Below are 17,605 nucleotides of genomic sequence, written 5' to 3'. Positions count from 1 at the left end.
GGATACTTATCTCCCCATTGATCATTTAACACCATCATCTTATAGCCCTAAAAATTTCTAACTACAGATGTATAAAATATTTCACTTTCTAAGAGGAAATTATAATAGTTAGAGAGAAATAGAAAACAGAGAAAGCAAAACCAATTTTTTTCTAGGCACATTGATAATAAGCCACATTAGGGGCAGTCCCCTTTGGCACAAAAGTGTACATTTACAATAAATGTTCAATCCCCTTTTGTTCAATTGATTGCACCCAAAAGTTCATTCTGGATCTTCTTGATACAGTGTAGGTTTCAGCAAGCATCTTTCTTCAAAGAGTTCATTCTCTGGATTCAAGGAGTTACCAAACTTCTTTTCCTGAAATCATTTTCAAACAAAATTTTAAATTTTGGATAAAAAAATAAAAATACAATACAATCCTCCCTGAAGAGAGTGTTTATCAATACCTAGATCAAATCAAAGTGGTTGAGTTATGGGTGTATGAGTCAATTATCAAAAGAAAAACCAAAAACATAAATAGAAGAAATAAATGAAAGAAAAAATTAAACTTTGAGTGAAAAAAATTAAAAATTCAGAATCAAAATATCAAAAACTAAATATATAACATTTCTGAATTAGAAAAGAATAAATTCATAATATGTCTTTTTTATTAGGGTCCAATAAAAGTAATTTTTATCCCACAAATCTGTAGGGGAAAAATTGCAGTAATATTGTATTTACCCATTATAAGTCAGGACTACAGGAAGTTGTCATAAGAGAGAAAAAACAAGACTAGATTTTTCTGTAAAAGAAGGAAGTGTTATTTCTTTGTCTGATCTTTTGTCATTTCCCAGGGATAGGGGAGCCAGAATAGCCAATTGTTAGGTACTTTCATTGAAAGTATTTTCCAAGGTGTGTAGATCAAGAAGTCCTGTGTCTTAACATATGTCATGTGCCTCAACCTTGAGTCTCACACTAGCTCCAAATCCTTTCATATTGGTGTAGAAGTTCACCAATCTCAAATGGATTGGTTTCCTTTTGACCTGTGTGCTCCTTTTGTCACTTTTCAGGTTAAATCTGTGCTTCTATGGCATTGTGTAGATAAAAATCTGTGCTTTTTTGATCCCATTTCCTAGAATCAGACACAATCATAAATCACAGTCCCATAAAATTTATCAATAAATGGCAGGTTTCCATAGCCTAAAGCTTTTGGATATGCAATTTTAATAAAGAATGGAAAGGTTTGCAATCTGCAAAACTGTGCAAAAACTGAAAAGTGCAAACGTAGGTATGATTAACAGTGGCATGTGACCAACGGTTTCATGGGAGCCTGAGCTGCAGGATCTGGGAAGATTCCATCTTGCCCCAATGGACTTTTCTTTTGGTCTCCTGAGGAAGTTGAGAGGAAGGTATCAAGAGGATTTCCCTTTGTTGAACAGAGGAAGGATTCCTGTAGCTAGCTGCTGGCAGCATTCAGTGTCACTTGGACCTCAGGACTTTCTTGGACATCTAACAACAACAGATCCTGGCTCTAACTGGTTTTGGACCCCTGCTGTGATATTTGGATATTTTGTTAAGTTCTTTTAGTTTAGTAACCTAGTTAGCATAGTTAGTTAGTTTTTTAATTAAAAATAAGCATAAGTAAATCCCTAAGACCTTATTCCTTTCCCTTCCTTAACAATAAAATCAATTTTTATATGTTTTCCCTCTTGTGTTTCCCTTTCCCTTACAGCTTCATCAGCCAGCCGATTTCCTGTTGCCTTTAGGGATGTACCCAGCTGATGTCCTGGGGTATGTACCACAGCAACAGCTTTGGTTTCCCAGATAGCTGCCAGGAGTCCCTGGATGTCCTGGAGGTGGGACAACAGGCTTACCTGCTGAGGTTATATATCCCCGCTCTGGATAGATTGGGGCATGTACATGCAGGATGGCAAAAGCATATCAGCTATCGGTGTAGACTGTCAGTCACTTCCCTTTAGTCAAGCACAGGGCCATAGTCAGGGCGACCAGTTCAGCCCACTGAGTGGAGGTTCCATTTGGAAGGGAGGCACACCAAGGAGTCTTGCTAGCATTGTTCATGACCACTGCACCAGCCCGCCGACCAGCTGGGGACATGAAGCTCCTGCCATCAGTGAAAAGGATAAAGTCTGAATTCTGCAAAGGGGTATCTTTCAAAGCATGCCGGGCATAAATGGATTCTACAAGTACATTCTGGCAAGAGTGTATTGCTTCAGTCCCCAAACTGGTGGGGAGAAGGATGGCAGGGTTCAAGGCGGCCACAACCTGGAAAGAAAGTTTTTTGTCCAAGAGGAGGGATTGGTAATGTGTAAGATGGGTGTGGGAAATCCAACAGGTTGGGGGTTGACGAAGGATGCTTTCTACAGCATGTGAGGTGGCAATGACCAAAGGTTGACCATGAGTGAGTTTATCAGTATCTCTAACTAGGAGGGCTACTCCTGCTATAATCTGGAGGCAGACAGGCCAGCCAGCAGCCACAGGGTCTAGGCGCTTAGATAAATATGCCACCGGTCGGTCCCAGGGTCCCAATTTTTGATTAAGGACTCCCTTTGCAATCCTGCTGGCCTCTGTCACACAAACAGTTGGAATGACTTGTCCGGGTCAGGAAGGGCCAGGGCAGGGGCCTCAAGCATAGCTGCATGGAGATGATGAAAAGAAGTGTCCATATCAGCAGTCCATACCCAGGAGGGGGATTCGTGGGTGGCCTCATACAGAGGCTTGGCTAGGGCAGCAAAACTCAGTATCCAGAGTCTGCAATACCCCACTGAACTTCTCGAGGGTTTGATGGGGTTGGGATGGAAAGAATAGTTTGGGTCATCTCCTGGGTTAGCCAGTGCAATCCATCCTGCAAGCAGTATCCTAAGAAGAAGACCTCCGTGCGAGCGATGTGGGCCTTTTTTGCACTCACTCGGTAACCTGCTGAATCAAGGAAGCTGAGCAAAGCTTCCATTGCAGTTTTACAAGAATCCTTGGTCAGAGCAGCAAAGAGGAGATCATCAACATATTGTAAAAGGGTAACCTCGGGATTCTGTTTCCCGAATGGCTGCAAATCTTGAGCCAAAACATCACTAAAGAGGGAGGGGATTAATTTTAAGCTTTGGGGCAATCGAGTCCAAGTGAGTTGAATAGTAGATTGGACATGGGTGAGAACAATTCAAAAGCAAAACTGGGCTGGCTAATGGGTGCAAGAGGAAGGGTGAAAAAGGCAAGAGTGGCTGCTAATATACGGGTTGTTTGTTGTTGGCTTCTCAGGAGTTCCCTCCTAGATTTTTCTACTCAGGATTGTAGCTCTTCCTGTCATTTTTTTTCTCCCGCTCCTCCTCCTCCCTCTTGAGCTGTGTTTGGCACTCAAGGTATTCCCATCTGAATCTTTCTGCCTGCTCCTCCAGGGTTTCCCAAGAGTGAAAAACCTTCTTGGCTATTTTTAGGAGGTCGGAGAGGGGCTGGTTGGCAAATTCGTCTAGCTTTTGGAGCTTCCTCTGAATATCTGGGGCCACCTGATTAACAAAGGCTAAAAGAACTGCTGTTTGAGTAGTGGGTTCCATGGGGTCTAGGGGAGAATAAATTCTAAATGCTTCCTGTAGGCATTCTAAAAGCGCCGCTGGGGTTTCCTCAGGACCCTGGCATATGGATTCAATTTTAGCCAAATTAGTGGGCTTCAGGCTGCTGCAAGGAGCTCCGCCAAAAGAGTAACTTCAAAGACTCTCCATATATTCCTCTGAGGCAAAATCCCAGTCTGGGTGGGCAGCGGGAAAAACAACAGCCAGATGGGTTGGATCTGTGGTGGGCTGACCATCATCCCCAAGGACCAATTCGTGCCCCTCAGTATAGATGTGGTCTTGCTCCTCTGAAGTAAAGAGAGTATGGAGGAGTTGTTGGCAGTCATCCCAGGTGGGACTGTGAGTCAAGAAAATTGACTCGATCAGGTCGATTAATTTTTGGTGCTGTTCAGAGAAGGGTGGGTTTTGATGTTTCCAATTATTAAGATCACTTGAAGTGAAAGGCCAATATTGGTGGACTAAAGGACCTTCTGGCACCATAGGACCAACTCTGCAAACGGGGAGGGTAATAGTAGAAGAGGGAACTTCAGGGCTGGGAACATGATGTTCATGGTGCCCCAAGTGTGGTGTGCAGGAGAGGGGAATTCCGCCAGGGGGACTACCACCGCCACCTCATTATTCCCTTCCTGAAGGGGCAACAGAGGGTAGAGTGCAGGCTGGAATCCTGGCACATAGGGTGGTGGAGGAATATGAGGATCCAGGGGAGGCTCCTCTGGGGTAGGTAACACTGGGGGTGGTTTCTGAGCTATATTATGGTCAGCACTAGGTAATCGACTAGCCAGGGCAAGCTGATTGTTTCTCGAGCTGGATGCTTCCACACTTGACTGAAGCCAGGATGGGGGAATCTAAAACCAGAACCTGCCAAATTAGAATATATGGCATTTGGTCTGGATGCTCCTCTGGGCCAGGAAGGAGAATACGGCCAGAGATGACTGACTTCTCCCAAGTACCTCCCCAGGGCCATCCAACACCGAAAGTGGGCCACTATGAGTTACAAAAGTTTTGTAGTTTTCCCCACCTTACTGTCACTCCCAATTTATGGGCATGGGCTTTAAAGTCCAGATAGTGGCTCAGGACCAAGTCCAGGAGGACTGACTGATTTTGGCCCATTTCTGGCCAGAGAAGTGTTACAGAAAGGACAGATAGACAAAAAGACAGACAAAGAATCCTTTTTGTGGAACCACACAAAATTTGAAATGGGGATGGAGCTTGCTCAGGACTCCGACTCGCCCTTCCTGGTGTCCTTCTAAAAAGACCCAGTTTTTTTTCTTATGTATCCTGTGCCCATAGTGCACCCACTACAGGATTTCCTGGAATCTAATTCCACCAGGGCCTCTAACCCTGATCTCTAAATCTGCCAGGGCCTCTAACCCTGGTCACCTCCTTATTTCCTAGGGGACAGAAGGCCTCCAACATTCTGAAGTTCCATATATCTGTCTCCAAGCTTTCGTATGACTCCCTTCCCACCTGTCTGAATGGACTCACTTCCTGGTTTTCCCAACCTGGTCCCTTGTGGGAAAGAGGTACTGTGGTAGTCACCAGTCTTCATTCAAAAAAGGTGAGGAATTGGGCTTTCATCTGGGGACTTGACATAGGACGACCTTCTATCTTGCCAGGAAGGCACGCCTATTAATCTGTCCACTAAGTCGTAAGTCCACCCAGAGCCCGAAATCCTCCCAGACACAATCACACAACAAAGCACACAGCACAGCCACTCAGCTCACCTCTGGAGAGTCTCCACAAAAGCTAGGAGAGAACTTCCCTTGTTCTGGAGGCCCTCAGGGTGTCATATCAATTGGACGAGCCCCCATATGTTGGGATCTGAGTGTAGACCACCCAAGGAGCACACGGTAACAATGCAAGTCAGGCAAGGAGAAGTCTTTATTACTAGCTCACTAGGGGAAACTCAGCCAAGTGAGTTCCCCTGAAGCGCAGTCTGAATGGGGTATATTATATAAGTTATAGTGGCCATAGTTGAGTTACATGAAAAAGGGAGAACAACAATATTTTTAGAACATTCTGTTAATGATGTTGTCTAAGCATAACAGGTAGGTGATGCCAGGCAGACATGAAAGGCAGGCTTATGTGAGATTTAAAATGGTTGAGGTCTTAAACTGTAGTGAGTTAAAATGGTGGAAGATATAAATTGTGATAGATATAAGAGAGGGTGAGTAAATTTGACTGCAGAAATATGTTTCACTACAGTGTCTTGGTTTTAAAATCAAATATAAGGTGGTTGCCAGGGAAATATTCCCAATTATTCAAATACCCAAGTCAATTGGGTTTTATAGAGATTTTAATTAGCAATACAATGAGTAATCAAAGAAAGAGAGAGAGAGTAAGAAAGGAATAAGTATGAAGGGCCTCAAGCCAATATGGCCTAGACCTGAGCCTTAAGAGAGAAATCAGTCAGTTTTTTAACACTCACCACAAGGTCTGACTAAACAAGGATTTTAGTGACACCAGGCCAGCTCCATCTCAGCTGACTTCACCAGAGAGCCTTCCACCCAGAGACTGTTCCAAAGGGCCTTTCTCCAGAGCCTCTCTCAAGAGATTCTTCCCAAGCGATCCTCATCAGAGATCCTCCAAAAGGATTTCTCCAAAAGGATATACCTCTATCAAGAGATTCTGCTTTTTCTTATATAGGGGTTTTTCTCCTATGTCACCTCCCCTAAGTCCCTACATCTATCAATCACTGTAGACGCTTTCCAAAGGACTGCCCATCTGAATTCCTGCTAAGTTGACCAATCTCCTCAGTAAGTCTGAATCAGAAAAAATGATGCTGTGTCGACCAAGATCCTCAGTATGTCTGAACGAGAGAAAACACAGCTGAGTCAACTAATCTCATCAAGAGAAAACTTTCCTGACCCTTTTAGGTACCTAGCATCTCATTGTATCAATTCTAAAAACAGGCCTGGCTCAAAGAACTCCTTGCCCCACCATATGCATGGATCCAAGTACTTTCTTTTGTTTAGCAATGAGTTTTCTCCCCTAAAGCAGTCTTAAGTACAGGTGGAGTAGAGGTCCTCCCATTTCTGATCCTGGCGAGTTCTCACATCAAAATGGGAAATGTTTCTCAGTAGGGAATTTGTTCCAATTAAGAATTCCCTGATGGGGAAATTTTTAACATTCACAAGTCTGAGAGATTTCAAGATTTACACTTATCAGGTGGGCCCTTGGACAGACATGAAAGGTAGTTGACTATGTGACTACTGGCATACTTCAGGGATCCTGTAATTCCTGGGACCTTGCCCAGAATATTCTGTTGTGGGACATTCTGTTGTCCCTTACAGAGTGAGGCTCAGTTGATTTTTACTACAAAACACTATGATTTTGATTTCGAAAATTTTGGTTCCTATAGTCATTATAGTTATTTCCATCAGTTCTAAAGTTGTGATTTCTATGATCATCATTACAATTATTTCTATAGTTATTATTTCTAAAGTTGTTATTATTTCTTTTTTTTTCCGTAGTCAGTTCTTATAGACCATCATTACATGACCTCTTTTTCCACAGTAAAGACATGTTATTGAATTATCTGTGGATTGCTGAAAAGGGGGTATGGTCTCTTCATGATTTTTCAGTTTTCGTTTTAACATTTCAATTTCTTTCTTTAAGTCTTCTACTGATTTACTGTTTTCCTCATGTCTCTTTATTGATTGATTGATTGATTTATAAATGTAGACTGCTGCTCTCCTCAATTCTTTGAGGTCCACAGAATCCCAGTTTGGGCAGCTAGTTTTAAAGTAGTCTTTTACCACTGAATAATAATGCTTAACGAATTGTCTATGTATTTGTCTAATGTCTCTTTCTCTGGATAGATCAAAGTCCATATATATATTCCCTACAATAAGTCTGTCCATAAACTGAGATGGAGTATCATCTATTTCTTGTTTGGTGCTTTTGAATTTAGACCTAATTGGGCTTAGGCTTTCCTCTTTTCTCCCTAATTAATATTATTGAAGAGAAAATCCACATTCTTTTAAAACATTTCTATAATTCTCACCAATTATCAAGTTATTTTTTGAGGAATTCCTGTCAGATATCTTAATACATAGATACTAAAGAAGTTTATTAGACAATCTGATCTGTCATTAAAAGTTTCCATTTTGATTCTGGGGTTATTGTTAATTCATTAATTTACCCTTGGCCTCTTTGGGTTATTTTAATATACAATATATATATATAATTGAATTAGTGTTTTTTCTCTCCCATTCTTGCTAAGTTACTTGCCAGTTTCTTTTCCTTTTCTGAGACAGTAGTGTCTTCTGAGTCTTGTTGCCCCTCTTCTTCTCTACCATTCCCTTAAATATACATGGTGACCTCAAAGTCTTAGTGACCTGTTAAGCTTTGTTATTTTAAAACTTCAATACAACTTTAAAAAGCTTTAACAGTTTAAAATTGCAGAGATTTTTTGAGATTCCAAGTACAAATGTATAGAGAATGGAGTATGAAACTTGTAAAGTGAGTCTTTTTTATATTTTTCCCTTGTTCAGGATGCCATTGAAATATTTATGTGTGTATATATTACATATATACATATGTATATAGGTACCTATATATTAATATATATACAATAGTTGTTTATGCAATACATATATAGCGTAAGATAGAGAACTGGAATTCAGAAAGAATTGAGTTCAAATTCAGCCTCATGCACTAGTTGTATAATCCTGGGCAAGTCACTTTAAAGGTCTCTGCCTCAGCTTCCTCATTTGTAAAATGGTGGTAATAATAGCACTTTCCTCTCTAGATTTTTGGAATGAGAAAAGGTGAAGGGTTTTGCAAAAATTATGATGGTAATGCTCATATTTACTACTTTACTGCTTCTGTCCATGTTCATGTAATAGATGAAGAACCCAAGTATGTTTTTCTGTAGCTTCTTTCCAGGGCATTTCTTCATATAATTTTTGTCTCTCATTTAAAAAATGTTTACTTTTTGTCTTAGAACTATACTGTATATTGGTTCCAAGGCAGAAGAGTAGTAAAAGCCAGGCCATCAAGGTTAAATGACTTGCCCTGGGTCACACATCTAGGAAGTATCTGAGGCCCGAATTGATCCCAGGACTTCCTATCTCTAGGTCTGGCTCTTAATCCACACAGCCACTTAGCTTTCTTTCCATCATTCATGTGTTTCACCATATGTTTTTCAAAATCCATTTTCTTGTATACCAACCGTCTTGGTTAATGCATTTTATATGGATGGAATAACAACAAATTCTGGTTTTGCCACTTATAATCTCAGTTGTGTTGCTCATCAACAAGCTTTTCTGATTCTGGGTTTCCCCACTGGAAAGAAGAAGGAATTGGAATTTTGCTAAGGTTCCTTTTAGCTCTAAAATTCATAATACTGTAATTCCACTGCAGTGATCCATTATGGCAGAGATAATCCTGGATTCTGGATTGTAACAAGGGAATCACTTTAAAAGACTGATATATATTAATTTAAGGTCGCCAAGGAATCAGCTATGTAATTCCTAAATGAAAAACTCAAGTCAGCCGTCAGCCTTTTTTGGAGTTTAATTACAATAGGAGTAAGAAAGGAATTAGAGATAGAGAGAGAGAAAAAGGGAGAGAAGGGAATAGGGCTTAAATACCCCTTCTGTTTAGGCTGGGCCAAAAGGCCCAAGCCCTTAGATAGCTGGGGCAAAGAAAAGAGATCAGTCCCTATTACTCACGTGTCCAAAATGGAGAAACAGTCTCAGAGGCCCCCACCTTCAGCTTCCTTCAGAGCAAGCCTTCTCAGAGCCACAGGAACCACACCGACCAACTCTCCACCTTCCCCCCCTCAGTTCTCCCATCTACCAATCACTGTTCATCAATTTCCCTGTGCCAATGGAGGCTCTAGCTTAACCCAGGACCGCCCAGCGGTTTCTGGCTTTTGCACATGTCTCTTGAAGGTCATATTTTCAAATGATTAAATCTTTACTCCTTTGCTACAGCCCTTTCTAAATCCTGTTAACTTGAGTAGGGTAGAGATTGGAATAATTAAATTTTGATCTAGGCTGCAGTCCTTACTCAATCCTATTAGGACTGAATAGGGTGGAGATTTATTCCAAGTATCTCCATTGTATCAATTCTAAAATCAATCAAGACTCAAAGAAATTCCTGTTCTATGCTTAAGCATAGGTCAAAGTCCTTTCCATTGTTCAGCAAAGGGTTTCTGTCCTAAAGTAATCTTAAGAAGGGAAGAGAAGGAACCTCCCATGCCAATGGGCTTCCCATTCCAATAGACTATTAGTAAGAAATTTTCCAAGTATGAAATATCCCAATGGTGAAATTTCCAACATTTATAAGTCTAAGGAATTTTGAGGTTTACAGGATGGTGTTGCCCAAAGAATAAAGGTCTACTAAGCTGGAAATCAACTTATCAAGCTTTGAGCACTTATTAAACAGTTACTCTGAGTAAGACACTATGCTAAGGTCTATGGATATGAAGAAAGACTGAAACAAACCCTGCCATCAAAGAACTTATATACAAGGTATTATTTACCCCAAAAATACACATATAAATAATACCTTTCATATTTCTATTTAATAGTTCTTTCTCTGGAGATGGATATTCAAAAATATTCTTCAGGCATTAAATCTGTAGCTGTATATTGTGTAAATAGAAATTCTATACTCCTGAACTACATTGCCCAGCATCCCTTTTCTTTACATCCTGACTGTGTGCTTACATTTAGGAAATAAGTATGCTGAAAATGCTGCCCTTGGTGCTTCTCTGGAGGCTCTGTGTTCTCTCCTTGGTGTGCATTCTGGGAAGTTTTCTCTTTACTGAAGGTATTCTTTCCTTTGCTTCAAGTTATTATTATTAAATCTTATAAAAATAACACTTGGCATATTTGGATATGCGCCTTTATTCTTATAATATACTGTCCTTTTAGTTCTACTCATTTCACTGTGTATGTATTTCCATAATTTTTTGACATTAATGTGCTCATCATTTCTTATGGTATAGTAGTATTCCATAACAATTTTATGTCACAACTTATTTAGCCATTCTCCTGTTGAGAAGATCCTCTCAGTTTTCAGTTTTTTGACACCACAAAGAGAGCTGCTATAAATAGTTTGAGAGATATAATAAAGTTCTTTTTCTTTTTCCATGATCTCTTTGGAAAATAGACCCAATAGTGCTATTTCTGGGTGTAGGGGTATATGCAGTTTTCTGAGTCTCTGGGCATCATTCCAGAGTGCACTCCCAAACAGTTACATCAGTTCACAGTTCCACCAACAGTGTATTAGAATCTCTATTTGCCATAAGAAATGGTGATAATTTAGGAGGCTATTCCACATGAGGATTGGTTAAATAATTTGTAGATCATTAATCTGTAGAAAATGAGGCTAAGGGACAATGCATGATGGCTCTTTTTAAAATATTTGAAAAGTTATCATGTAAAAGAAAGATCTGATTTGCTCTACTTGGCCTTGGAGGATAGAACAAGGAGCAATGCCTAGATATAGCTAAGAGAATGATTCTAGCTCCATTTTGGGGAAGATTGCCTTATGATAGGAGCTATCTCAAAAGAAGAGAGTCTAAATAATCAGTTATCAGTTTGCAAAGAGGATTTTCTTTAGAGTTTGGGATAAAGTAGGTAAATTCTGAGATCTTTTCCAATTGTGATTCTATTCCAAATATATTGCTAAAGGATTAGGAAAAAGAAGTGTGAACAAAATATATTGACATTATGGAATTAAACATTATTGGGAATTGAGAAGAAAATTATATGAAGAATAAAATATTCATGGTACTTCTTTTTTCTTTTGTCTTATTTCAAGCCTAGTAAATTTCTCTAGAACTGATATGACATGATTGGATTCCATGGCCATAACAAATAACGTGGCCCAGTTAATCTTTACAGGACTCTTTCAGAAAGAAGCGCAGAGAGTGTGTTTTCTGGTTTTTCTGCAAATGTATGTAGCCACAATTTTGGGCAATGGCCTCATCATCTTGACAGTCAATACCAGCAAAATTCTGAATACCTCCATGTACTTCTTCCTCGGCTACTTATCCTTATTAGATATCTGTTCCTAAATTCATTTCTGACTTATTGACTGAGAACAAAACCAGCTCTTTGGATGGCTGCATCACTCAGATCTTCTTTTTCTATTTATTTGGAGTGCTGAGGTCCTCCTGTTCACAGTAATGGCCTATGACCAGTATGTGGCCATTTGTAAACTCCTCCATTATATGACTATCATGAATGATCCTATGTGTCATGCACTGTTGTTTTGTTCCTGACTTAAGGGCATGTTTTACTCTGTCATTCAGATTCTCATGACTGTTCAGTTGCCTTTCTGTGGTCCCAATGTCACTGATCACTATTTCTGTGACCTCCATCCCTTGTTCAAGCTTGCTTGTACTGATACTGTTGTGGAAGGAATTATTGTGTTTGTAATAGTGGTATGATGGATTCATGCTTCCTTCTCCTTCTTATGTTGTCATCCTGGTTCACTTGAGAAACCAGTCATCAGAGGGGAGATGTGAGGCTCTCTCCACTTGTGCCTCTCACATTACTGTTGTTGTTTTATTCTTTTGTCCTGCTTTCTTTCTCTACTTGAGGTCATCTTCTACCTTTACTGAAGACAAACTTGTGTCTGTGTGTCTGTATTTTATATAGTGGTTACTCCAATGTAACGCACGAGCCGCCTGTGACAACTACAGAGGCATCTCACTACTCTCCACTGCTTGAAAGATCTTCGCTCATGTTATACTCAACAGACTCCTGTCATTTGTTTCAGAGCAGAACCTGTCTGAATCACAATGTGGCTTCCGACCAGATTGCAGCACCATCGACATGGTCTTCACGGTGAGGCAAATGCAGGAAAAATGCCTTGAGCAGAATCTGAGTCTCTACATTGTCTTCATAGACGTGACGAAGGCATTTAACACTGAACAGGGACACATTGTGGGTGATCCTTAGCAAGCTCGGCTGTCCAGCAAAATTCGTCAAACTGATCCAGCTTTCATGTTGACATGACAGGGGAAGTCCTATCTGGTGGAGAGACTTCTGATCGCTTCAACATCTCCAATAGCGTGAAACAAGGCTGTGTCCTCGCTCTGGTACTATTCAACCTATTTTTCACCCAAGTATTACGACATTCTGTGATGGATCTAGACCTGGGCGTCTACATCAAATACCGACTGGATGGCTCACTATTCGACCTTCGGCACCTGACTGCAAAAACAAAGACAACAGAGAGACTCATCCTGGAAGCTCTCTTCGCAGATGACTGTGCTCTCATGGCCCACCAAAAAAAATTATCTTCAAACCATTGTGGACAGGTTCTCTACCGCAACAAAACTGTTTGGCCTGACTATCAGCCTCAGCAAAACAGAGGTGCTGTTTCAACCTGCACCAGGGAGGCCAACTAATGAGCCGTGCATTATAATCGACCGCACGCAGCTTTCTAACATCAACACTTTCAAGTACCTGGGCAGCACCATCGCCAACGACGCGTCCCTAGACCATGAGATTAATGCCAGGATCCAAAAGGCCAGCCAGGCACTCGGGCGGCTGCGCTGCAAAGTCCTCCAACACAGCAGTAGAAGCACTGCGACGAAGCTCAAAGTGTATAACGCAGTGGTCCTCAGCTCACTTCTGTACAGTTGTGAGACATGGACACTGTACCGGAAGCACATGAAACAGCTGGTGCAATTCCACCAACGCTCTCTCCGGTCAATCATGAGGATCTGATGGCAGGACCGAATCACCAACCAGGAAGTCCTCGACAGAACCAACTCCACCAGCATTGAAGTAATGGTCCTCAAAACCCAGCTACGATGGTCTGTACATGTCATCCACATGGACCCACAGCGAATACCAAGACAGGTATTCTATGGTGAACTGTCAGCTGGACTCAGGAAACAAGGTTGACCCAAGAAGAGATTCAAGGATCAGCTAAAGTCAAACTTGAAGTGGGATGGCATTACACCAAAGCAACTAGAACTCGCTGCCTCTGACAGAAGCAACTGGCAAACCCACATTAACCATGCCGCCACCACCTTTGAAGATGAGCGAAGTCGACATCTTGCCACTGCGCGTGAATGCCGACACCAGGCCACAACCGCACCTCCTGTAACAACTGGTGTCCCATGCCCCATGTGCCACAAACTCTGCGCCTCAGTCTTTGGACTTCAAAGCCACATGAGGGTACATCAATAGATGATAATACACAAAGACAATTGTCATTCTCGGTCACTGAGAGACTACCACTACTACTCTAATGTTGAATCTATACCTTGAGATGTGCAGAAGTGAAGAATGCAATGAGGAAGTTGTGGGGGAAAATGAATTTGGGCAGGGAATGAAAATAGACATGTGAAGACAATGCATACTGACTCTTGGGGTACTTGTTTTATATATATGTATTTATATAATATTAGGGAGGGTTTAGTAGGAGCAAGAACAAACGTCAAAGTTAATCTCATACAATTGGGGTCCATTTTGGGTCAAGCAGAAGTTCCAGGATGAAGAGTAGCACTGCCAGAATCAGGATCAGAAGGGGAGTGATGGGTTAACACATACCATCCACCAGTGTAATTTTATCCACTATCTCTATCACCTCCTTAAGATGATTTTGATTGTAGGAAGGTCCAGTTTCCAGGCAGCTTCAAGTCTCCCTCTCTCCTCCAGAGAAGAAATCCAACTGCTCCCAAGAAACTGTCTGTGTGATCAGTCCCTCAACTCCTGAGAGCCCCAGAATGTTGGCCTGCAGAATCTCCTGCTTTCAGCTTACTCCTGCTAAAATCACTTCCAACAGTTTCCCCCTTTGCACAAAGCCAAAATCGTGTTGAATACACTTGTGTGCTAACAAAGTTATATTTGCTTTAAACTAAAATTTCTACCCCAAATAATAAACATCCTACACTCATCTATCTTATTCTATCTGATACTATCCTATTCTAGGGATTTAATCAAGGAAAGGAAAAAAGGAAATTATACAATGAACAATTACAATGTTGAAAATACAGATTGAATATATATAAAAGCAAAACAAGCACTGAACATTAAAATAAAAAACAAACACAAATTCATGCAAAACGTTAAAATCATAAAATAGTACTCTTATCAACTAATACAGAAAATTCTCCTACTATTGCAATGCATAAACAGCAAACAGACAAAACTTTTCAAAAAATACAATAAACACAACATTCATAAATTTTACAAAAAAATTAAACCAAACCACCAAACTTACTTATGCAAATACCTTTAACAATAGATGAAAATTAAACATAACCATAGTATATGTTAAGAACTTAGCAAATATGATTTATGTACATAAGTTTTACATATATACATACAACACACAATACATGCATATATGTTATACATATACACATCTATACACTTCGCATTTTCACATGTTACATATATACATATACATACAATATAATACAATTAATTTTATTATCCTAAATATAATATACACTAGTTACATATATTTACATATGTATTTACATTTTTGTGTGATATGTGATGTTATATGTCATGTGTGATATAATGTATATTGGTTATGTATGTTGTAATGTATTTTGTGGTGTAGTTCAGTATCTTAATCTTAATAAAATCTCCTAAATCTAATCTTATCTACCTATACTATTACTATTGTAAACTAAGTAGCTTTTTTTGTTAGCAACTAAGTACTTTATATATAACTACTTATAACATTGTTAGTCTCTAGCTCTACATTATTTCACTTATTCCACTACTGAATCAATGTATCCCAAACATGGGTATGTTTTTGTGTAAATGTGTTTGTTATGTTGTTATTCATGCTATGTTATGTTGTTTTGTTAGTGTTATGCCAGTGTTATTGTTGTGTTATTGTTGCATGTAATATACTTACCAAAACTTTTGATTTTTCTTCTTCTCATCTTGTTTGAAGAATTCTTCCTCTCCAAAATTCATAGTAGTAAAATGTATTGGTGAATGCTTATAAATATATGTTTTGTTATGTTACCCAAATTCCTTAAAACCATTAGTCCATCAATCACTTGATCCTCTTCATTGGAAATTCCATTCAAAGTCTTCATCTTCTTAATATTTATAAGTCTTTCAGTCTTTTTTACAATGTCTATCATTTTTCTGAATCCTCCTCTTCATCTGCAATGTCCTCTTCCACTTGAATGGTGCTCTCCTTACTGATCTTTTTGACTGTAGACTCTATTGACTGATGAATCTCAGCTTCTGATTACTTATTCTTCTTCATTTTCTTCTTCTATAGTTTCTACATTTTCGTTATCAATTCCATGAGCTAATTTAACATGTGAACAATGGTACCACGAATCTCTTCCTAATATTTTCACTGAAGATGGTGAAACTAACACAATTGTATAAGGACCTATACAACTCTCTTATGTTGCTGATATTTTTGCAAAAATTTTCACATACACCATATCACCTGGTTGACAATTATGAAGAGAATAATCAAATGGACCAGATTGGATCAATACACCCATATCATGCAGTTCTCTAAGTTGTTGTTGTAATGCACTTAAATATGAAGCAACTTGACAATCTCCTCCTAAGAGAGATGTATAAACAGTCTTACAAGTTTTTGCCTGCAGTGGAGCATATCTGAAGAGTGTTTCATAAAATGATATATGGAAATATGCTCTTGGTCTTGTATATAGGTAAAACAGTGCTTTGGGAAGAATATCTGGCCATTTTAGATGAGTTTCAGCACAAATTTTCCCCACTATAGACTTGAGTTCCCTATTCCCATGCTCTACTTGACCTGAACTTTGTGGATGATAAGGAACATGATATTTAAGTATTATTACTAGATTCTCATAGACTCTTTTCAGGATATCTCATGTAAAATGACATCCTTTATCAGAATCTATGGTAAGTGGTACACCAAAGCTAGGAATAATTTCCTTAAGTGATACTTTCACCACAAAGCTAGCTGTATTAATATTAGATGGAAAAACTTTAGGCCATTTTGTTAATTTATCTACAATTACAAGGCAAAACTTGTATCTTCCAGCTTTTGGCATGCTTATGTAATGTATTTGCAAATTATTGAATGGACAATATGCCAAAGGCCTACCACCCAAACCTTTTTTTCTGAATGCAACTTGATTGAATTTTTGGCAAACAGAACAAGTAGTACAGAGGTTATTTGCAACAGTACTTATTCCTGGTGCTAAATGTTGTCTCTTTACAGAGTCTACTACAGTTTGAGTACCAAAATGATCTTTTTTGTGAATGGCTTGACACAAATAGGTATAAAAACATTTTGGTAACAGAGGTTTTCCAGTGTTTGCAACTCATATTCCATGTTCTTTCCTTGTTCCAAATTTTTCCTTCTACTTCTGAATTCCTGAGTCTACATGAGCTCTTTCTAAATCATCAGACTCAGTAGTTCACAAATTCATTACATACACCGGAGCATTCCTGTCTGCAAAATTAGCAGTAATATCAGTTCTATGTTTTCCTTTAGAGACTAAATCTCTGCCAGAAGTATGACTTCTAAAATGGATCATTGCTAGCTGTTTTGGTTTTTGGATAACATCCAACAACTCAGGCATGATTTCTGCATGTGCAATTGGTTTTCTTGATTCAGTAATTGAACCTCATTGTTTCCATGTCTTTCTTGTTGCATGACATGCTGAAAATGCATAGTGAGAGTCTGTATAAATATTAGTCCTTTTACCATCAGCTAGAAGACATGCTTGCCTCAGTGCCACCAACTCTGCTCCTTGAGCACTAAGGTCGCTAGGTAATGAGCCATACCACATGGTCTCAAATTCTGTGACCATGTGCAGCACCAGTACATCGAATTCTATCACACAAATAAGAAGAACCATCCATATATAATGTAAAGGTTAAAATTAGGTCTCAATAATAAAAAATATTATATTTTAAGAGATTTATTAAATTATCATTAGAAATCAAGTAATAAACCAGATACAAAATAAAAACCATGTGCCTATGGCTTGTTAGCCATTTAAAAAATACCCACTCACTACCATCACCACTGGCTGCAAGTTGAAGAAGAGGCAAGGATCTCCCTGTCCTCACATTATATCCTCTGTC

General features: G+C 39.4%; 1 pseudogene; it reads left to right on the top strand.

Moving 5' to 3' along the window:
- The first annotated feature begins 11,379 nt into the window (after window positions 1-11,379).
- Window positions 11,380-12,178, top strand: LOC100619908 (olfactory receptor 4B1-like; annotated as a pseudogene).
- The last annotated feature ends 5,427 nt before the right edge of the window (window positions 12,179-17,605 follow it).

This window comes from Monodelphis domestica, chromosome 6 (assembly GCF_027887165.1).
Source record: "Monodelphis domestica isolate mMonDom1 chromosome 6, mMonDom1.pri, whole genome shotgun sequence".
Classification (NCBI taxonomy): domain Eukaryota; kingdom Metazoa; phylum Chordata; class Mammalia; order Didelphimorphia; family Didelphidae; genus Monodelphis; species Monodelphis domestica.
This window is presented reverse-complemented; position numbering and strand designations above follow the sequence as displayed.